General features: G+C 50.5%; 1 pseudogene; it reads left to right on the plus strand.

The window, feature by feature from the left end:
• Positions 1–253: 253 nt before the first annotated feature.
• LOC117712711 (Y-box-binding protein 3 pseudogene) lies at positions 254–1239 on the plus strand (annotated as a pseudogene).
• The last annotated feature ends 6335 nt before the right edge of the window (positions 1240–7574 follow it).

Here is a 7574-nt window from a genome sequence, read left to right on the forward strand (position 1 = left end):
TGTGGCAACCAGAGAAATAGGAACTGCATCGCACCAGGTCACATCCATAGCTCAGGCATTTGTGGCAGCAGTAAAAACAGAAGGAATCTGCTTCAAATGTGGGGAGACAAGACATTGGAAAGATGAATGCCCTACAACCTGCCATCTTCGGGGCCGGGAGACCCAGGGAGACCTCGAGCTCGCGCATCCCCCGCCCCTGAGCCGCCTGCTGCGAGCTGGCCCCTCCTCGACCGCCACCGCGCTAACCGGTGCCCGGAGAGAGCGGAGAGGCGGCATGAGCGAGGCGGCTGAGGCCACCACCTGCGACACCATGCTCCCGCAGGCCGCTGACCCCGCGCCTAAGAGCCCTGCAGCCAGCGGCGCGCCCCAGGCCCCGGCGCCAGCCGCGCCCCTCGCGGGGAGCCCCGGCAGAGACGCAGCCCCCGGACCCGCCCCGGCCTCTTCAGCTCCCGTGGGCAGCGAGGAGTTGGAGAAGAAAGTTCTCGCCACCAAAGTCCTTGGCACTGTCAAATGGTTCAACGTCAGAAATGGATATGGATTTATAAACCGAAATGACACCAAAGAAGATGTGTTTATACACCAGACTGCCATCAAGAAGAATAATCCACGCAAGTATCTGCGCAGTGTGGGGGAGGGAGAAATTGTAGAGTTTGATGTGGTTGTAGGAAAAGGGGGTCCTAAAGCAACAAATGTGACTGGCCCAGATGGAGTTCCAGTAGAAGGGAGCCGCTATGCTGTGCGCCGTAGACCTCCCCATAATGCTGGTGAGATTAGACAGATGAAAGATGGAGTCCCCAAGGGAACACAACTCCTGGTCCATCAGAATCCAACCTACCGCCCGAGGTTCCGCAGGGGACCCGCTCACCCACGCACGAGCCCATATCGTTCCCTACAGGTGGTAGAGCCAGCTACAGGTGATAGAGCCAGCTCCAAGAGTGTTCTCCCCAGTTATTGCCCACAGAAAACCTCTCCGCGAAACTCCAGGACAGTGAGTAATTCCCAGCCTAGTTCACAAAACTAGGCAGGCTTCTTTCTGTCTCCCCCCTCTTTCTCCACGTGTTCCTTGTTAGCTTCTTCTAATTTTTAGCTACTGCCTAGTTCAAAAGACTAGGCCCCACTCTTTCTCCATGTGTTCCTGGTCAACTTCTCTACTTTAACTCCTCCTCTTTCTCTCTGTCTCTCCCTCTCCATGTGCTTTCCAGCTCAAGGGCAAGATGGCAGACCCTCTAGCCTCCACTTTGCCCATCCCCCAGCTCCACAGAGAGGGCTCCTTCACAGACAACAGCAGTCTTTCAAGTCACAGTGCCTGCTGTGACCCTCCTTAGGTGAGAGGTTCCTATAGCCTTTCACTCTCTGACTCTTAGCTCTCCTATCAAGCCTAGGTATCTCTCCCTATAAACTTCAAGTTAGCTTTTTAATCCTTCTCTACAATTAAAATTTCTAATAAAAAGAAAGGTGGAATACAGGTCCTCTCTGCCAGAGCACCCGGACGCCACATCGCAGAACAAGGTCCTTCCCCACTGCTTCTAAACCCGCCATTACTGCTCCTCCCCAACAGGAGGACCTGCAACAAATGTTCCTGTTTTTCAACCAAAAAATTTTCCTTTTCTTTCTAACAGGAACATCTAGAGCAACAATGCTTGTGTTTTTCAACCAAAATGTTTGTTAATTTTTTATTTTAATGCTGCCTTTTCTCTCTAATATTCGTGATATATGTCCAACATTATTTTTTTTCAACCTTTATAATTTCTTCAAGGTTTAAAAGCCATCTAATTTCCTTCCACAGTTTAAGTGAACGTGCTGATCACCATTTCTTGAGTCTTAATTAACAACTAATTTCTTTTACAGGCAAACTGTTGCTGCCAATCCCAGATACAAAATTAACATTGTTTTTCTCCCTCAGCCATCCAAAAACAGACTCAGATACCTTCCAAGACCAAACTTTCCTCAAACACCTTTGCTTTTCCAGGATCTTAACAACAGGCCATAAGGTGCTTGTTCCCAAGCAATTTAATGCCCCATGTCCAGCCTACAGACATCTCCCTGCCCAAGATGCTGCTTCCCTCCTGTGATTATCCTACAGGTATACCCACAGATCCAACAGAGTCCAGCCATCTTCTGGAACCTGCCTGAGATGCCAAGCTGCCTTTTCCTAGTCACCTCATCTGACTACAGACTCCAGAGACACGCCGAGATCCAGTGACAGTGCCACCTCCTGAAACCTGCTAAGCTGCCTTCTTCCAGTCGTCTCATCTGACTGAAGACCCCAGAACATGCTGAAATCCAGAGACCCACACCAGGCTCCAGAGATGCATGCCAGAACCCAGAGATGCTCACTACAGAAGACAAATCTAGACCTTCCAGCTACAAATAAACTCTTTTGCCAAAGTCACATAGCTAAAGTTACATGTTAGTGAGGAAAACATAATGTCTATTTAGATTAATCAGATGTCATTACCCTCAAACTGTACAATCTGTATTTAATTGTTTCAATGATTCCCTGCCTTCCAAACCCTACCCTCAATTCCCACTACCCTTGATTTAGTTATGCTACACCCTCTGGCCTACATAGTGTTTTCTTTTGACCACCTCATCCAAAATTTTCACAAAAAAAACCAGTGAGATGTTGGGCCGTGAAGAGATGGTTTGGACATAGCCTGGTTGAACGGGCTTTAAACCCCGGAGACCCTTTTTAGGGATGGTAGGATGTTTAGCCCTGTTCCTAGGCCCACTTCCACGTGGTCCACATCTCTCATTAACACAGAGTTGCCCCTCCTTTTATGAAAGAAAAAAGGGTGGGATGTTGGGCCTAACACAAGGTCTAATCTCCATTTCACCTCCACCCTTCAGTCATGTACACAGGTGGAGGGCGTGAACAGGCCCTAGAGAGATTTACATACTAATGAAGTACCTGAAGGCCAGAGGTGGAGCCGATTAAACATTCCTCCCCAGCCCCTCCCCCCTTCTCCCCTCCCCTTTTAACTCAGGTCGATCCTGGGTTTTGAGGTGTATGCATCCAGATCCATCCACGATCCGCCATGTGAATAAACCAGTTTTGGAAACCCAAGGGCTTCCTCGTGTGTTGGGGCTGCGCCGCTATGAGGAACCGTGAGGAGCCAGGGAGAGACTTTTAGTTAATGAACAGCCGGGCCCAACTTCCAGCTGGAGAAACCCAGAGCGTTTCCAGCCGACTACCCACAGTATGGCAGGAGGAACCTTGGGATCCCCAAGCCTTTTTTTTCCCCCACACATTGGGAAAGACTTTTTTGTGGTTCAGAGAGGGAAAGGTGTGCCTCTGGTGGACAGTGAGTAGGACCTCCTTGTGGTGGACAGTGGGAAGGACATCCCTGTTATGATATGACCCCTGTGTTTGATAGTTGGGAGGACATCCGCATTGTAGATAGTTGAGAGGATGTCCCTGTGTTGGAGAGTTGAGAGGATTTCACTGTGGTGGACAGTGTGGATGACGGCCTTGTGGACAGTAAGGATAACGCTCCTGTGGTACACAAGAGAATGTCTCTTTGGTGGACTGTGAGAAGGATGTCCTTGTAGTGGAAAGTGCAGAAAACATCTCTGGGTTGGACAGTGGTAAGAACATCCCCATTGTGCACAGGAGGATGTCCCTGTGGTGGACAATGGGAAGGACATCCCTGTGGTGGACAGTGAAGAGGAATTCCCTGTGGTGGACCGTTGAAATGATGTCCTTGTGGTCGACAGTGGGAAGGATGTCCCTTTGGAGGACAGTGGGGAGGACATCACTGTGGTGGACAGGCAGAAGGATGTCCCTGTGGTTGACAGTGAGGGTATTCGTGTGTTGGACTGCAGTGAGGACTTCCCTGTAGTCCATATTGTTGAGGACATCCATGTTGTGTACAGTCATACAAATGTCCTTGTAGTACACAGGAGGATGTCCCTGTTGTGGACAGTGGGTAGAACATATTTTTGGAGGACCGTGGAAAGGACGTCTCTGTAATGGACAGTTGGGAGGATCTCCCTGGGGTGGACAGTTGGGAAGACATTTCTGTTGTGGACAGTGGGATGGACATCTCTGTGCCGGAATGTGGGGAGGACATCCCTTTGGTGGACAGTGGGTAGGAGATTTCTGTGGTGGAAAGTGTGAAGAAAGTCCCTGAGGTGGACAGCAGGGAGGACATCTCTGTGGTCTACAGTGGGAAGTACGTCTCTGTGGTGGACACTGGAAAGAATATTCCTGTGGTGCACAGTTGTGAGGATGTCTTTTTTGTGCATAGGAGGATGTTCCTGTAGTGCACAGTGAGGAGCATGTTTCTTTGGTGGACAGTGGGAAATATGTGCATGTGGTAGACTGTGGGGTTTTCTACTCTTTAGTGAACACTGGAGAGGATGTCCCTGTGGTGGACAGTGGAAAGGATGTCCCTGTGGTATGCATTGGACAGGATGTCCCTGTTGTGAACAGGAGGATGTCCCTGTGCTGAACAGTGGGAAGGACTTCACTGTGCTGGATATTGATGAAGATGACACTGTGATGGACAGTGGGGAGGACCTCTCTGATTGACAGTGGGGAGGAAATCTCTGTGGTGGACAGTTGGGTGGACCTCCCTTTGGTGGACAATGTGTAGAACGTCGCTGTAGTAGACAGTGAGGAGGACATTCCTGTGCTAAACTGTGGCAATAGTGTTCTTTTTGTGGACATTGGAAGGATATCCATGTTGTGGAGAAGGGAAGTACATCCCTATGGTGAACAGTGGAAAGGACATTCCTGTGGTGTACATGGGTAGGATGTCTCTGTGGTGGACTGTGGGGAAGACACCCCGGATTAGAGTGGGGAGGACATCCTTGTGGTAGACAGCGGGGAGGACATCTCTGTGGTGGACAGTGGAAAGAATGTCCCTGTGGTGGATAGTGGGAAGACTTTTCCGGTGGTGGAGAGCATGGAGTACGTTTCTGTGGTGGACAGTGGAAAGGACATCTTTTTGTGGACAGTAAAATGATGTTGCTTTTGTGCACATTGGGGAAGATGTCCCTCTGGTGAACAGTGGGAAGGACATCTCTGTGGTGGAGAGTGGTGAGGATGATCCTGTGGTGGACAGTTGTAAGGATGCCCCTGTGGTGGACAGCAGGGTGGACCTCCCTTTGGTGGACAGTGGGAATGACGTCCCTGTTGGGGACAATGCAAAATATGTCTCTGTGGTGCACAATGGTGAGGATATTGCTGTTGGGCACAGGAGGATGTCCTTGTGGTGGACAGTGGGGGCGATCACACTCTGGTGGACTGTGGTGTATGATGTCTCTGAGGAGGACAGTGGGAAGGACACCTTGTTGGTGGACTGTGTGGAGGAATTCTTTGGGGTGGACAATTTGGAGGATGTCCCTGTTGTGGACAGTGGGAAGGACATCTGTTTGGTGGTCTGTGGAAAGGACGTCCCTGTGGTGGACAGTTGGGAGGACCTCCCTGTAGTGGAAAGTGGGGAGGACATTGGAAGGAGGTCCATATTGTGGAGAAGGAGAGTACATCCCTATGGTGAACAGTGGAAAGGACCTCCCTGTGGTGTACATGGGTAGGATGTCTCTGTGGTGGACTCTGGGGAGTATGCCACGGATTAGAGTGGGGAGGACATCTTTGTGGTGGACAGTGGGGAGGACATATCTGTGGTGGACAGTGGGAAGACTGTCCCTGAGGTGGACAGTTGGGAGGACCTACCTGTGGAGAAAAGTGGGAAGGACATTTCTGTTGTGAACATTGGGTGGACGTCTCTATGGCAGAATGTAGGGTGGACATCCTTTTGGTGGACAGTGGGGAGGATGTTTCTGTGGTGGAAAGAGGGCAGAATGTCCCTGTGGTGGACAGCAGGAAGGTCATCTCTGTGTTCTACAGTGGGAAGGACATCTGTGTTGTGGACAGTGGAAAAAATATTCCTGTGCTGCACAGTTGTGAGGACATCCCTGTTGAGCATAGGAGGATGTCCCTATGGTGCAAAGTGAGGAAAATTTTCTTTTTTGGACAGTGGGAAAGACGTCCAAGTGGTGGAATGTGGGGAGGTCCACTCTGTAGTGAACATTGGTGAGAATGTCCCTGTGGTGGACAGTGGAAAGGATGTCCCTGTGGTGCACATTGGTCATTATGTCCCTGTTGTGCAAAGGAGGATATGCCTGTGGTGAACTGTGGGAATGACATCACTGTGCTGGACATTGGTGAAGATGACCCTGTGGTGTACAGTTTTATGAATGGCCTTGTGGTACACAGGAGGAAATCCCTGTGGTGGACAGTGGGGAGGGCCTCTCTCTCTCTGATTGACACTGGGGAGAAAATCCTTGTGGTGGACAGTTGGGTGGACCTCCCTGTGTTGGACAGTATGTAGAACGTCCATGTAATGGACAGTGGGGAGGACATCCCTGTGCTAAACTGTGGGAATAACATTCTTTTTGTGGACAGTGGAAGGATATCCACATTGTGGACAAGGGGAGTATATCCCTATGGTGGACAGTGGGGAGGACCTCCCTGTGGTGAACATGGGTAGGATGTCTCTGTGGAGGACAGTGGGGAGGACATCCCTGTTAAAAATGTGGAGGACATACTTGTGGTGGGCTGTGGGAACAATGTCCCTGTGGTGGAAAGCGGAAAGGACCTCTCTGTGGTGTAAAATGGGAAGGACGTCCCTCTGGTGGACAGTGGAGAGGATGTTCCTGTGGTGGACAGTAGAAAGGATGTTCTATGCTGGACAGTGGGAAGACTGTCCCTGTGGTAGATAGCAGGGAGGACCTCACTGTGATGGACAGTGGGAAGGACATCACTGTTGTGGACAGTAAAAGGATGTTTTTTTGTGCACATTGGGGAACATGTCCCTCTGGTGAACAGTGGGAAGGACCTCCCTGTCATGGAGAGTGGTGAGGACGACCCTGTGGTGGACAGTGGTAAGGATGCCCCTGTGGTAGACAGCAGGGAGGACCTCACTTTGGTGAATCGTGGGAATGACTTCCCTGTGGTGGAGAATGAAAAATATGTCCCTGTGGTGCCCAGTTGTGAGGACAACACTGTGGTGCACAGGAGGATGTCCATGTGGTGGACAGTGGGGAGGACCACTCTCTGTTGGACTGTGGGGTAGTATATCACTGTGTTGGACATTGAGAAGTACATCACTGTGGTGGACTGTGTGGAGGAAATCCTTGGGGTGGACAATTAGGAGGATGTGCCTGTTGTGGACAGTGGGAAGGATGTCCCTTTTGTGGACAGTGGGAAGGATGTCCTTGTGGTGGACAGAGTGGTGGACATACCTGTGGTTAACAGAGTTGAGAACGTTTCTGTGGTGCACAGGAAAACGTCTCTTTGGTGGACCGTAGAAAGGATTTCCCTGTTGTGAAGAGTGCAGAGGACATCTCTGGGTTGGACAGTGGTAAGGACGTACCTGGTGAGCACTTTAAGATGTCCCTGTGGTGCAGAGTCATGAGGGCATCCCTGTTGTGAACAGGAGATTGTTCCTGTGGTGCACAGTAGAGAGGATGTCCCTGTCTTGAACAGTGAGAAAGAACAACCCAGTAGTGGACATTGATGAGGACAACCCTGTGGTGGAGAGTGGGGAAACATCCTTGTGGTGGAC

The sequence above is a fragment of the Arvicanthis niloticus genome, chromosome 7 (assembly GCF_011762505.2).
Source record: "Arvicanthis niloticus isolate mArvNil1 chromosome 7, mArvNil1.pat.X, whole genome shotgun sequence".
NCBI lineage: Eukaryota > Metazoa > Chordata > Mammalia > Rodentia > Muridae > Arvicanthis > Arvicanthis niloticus.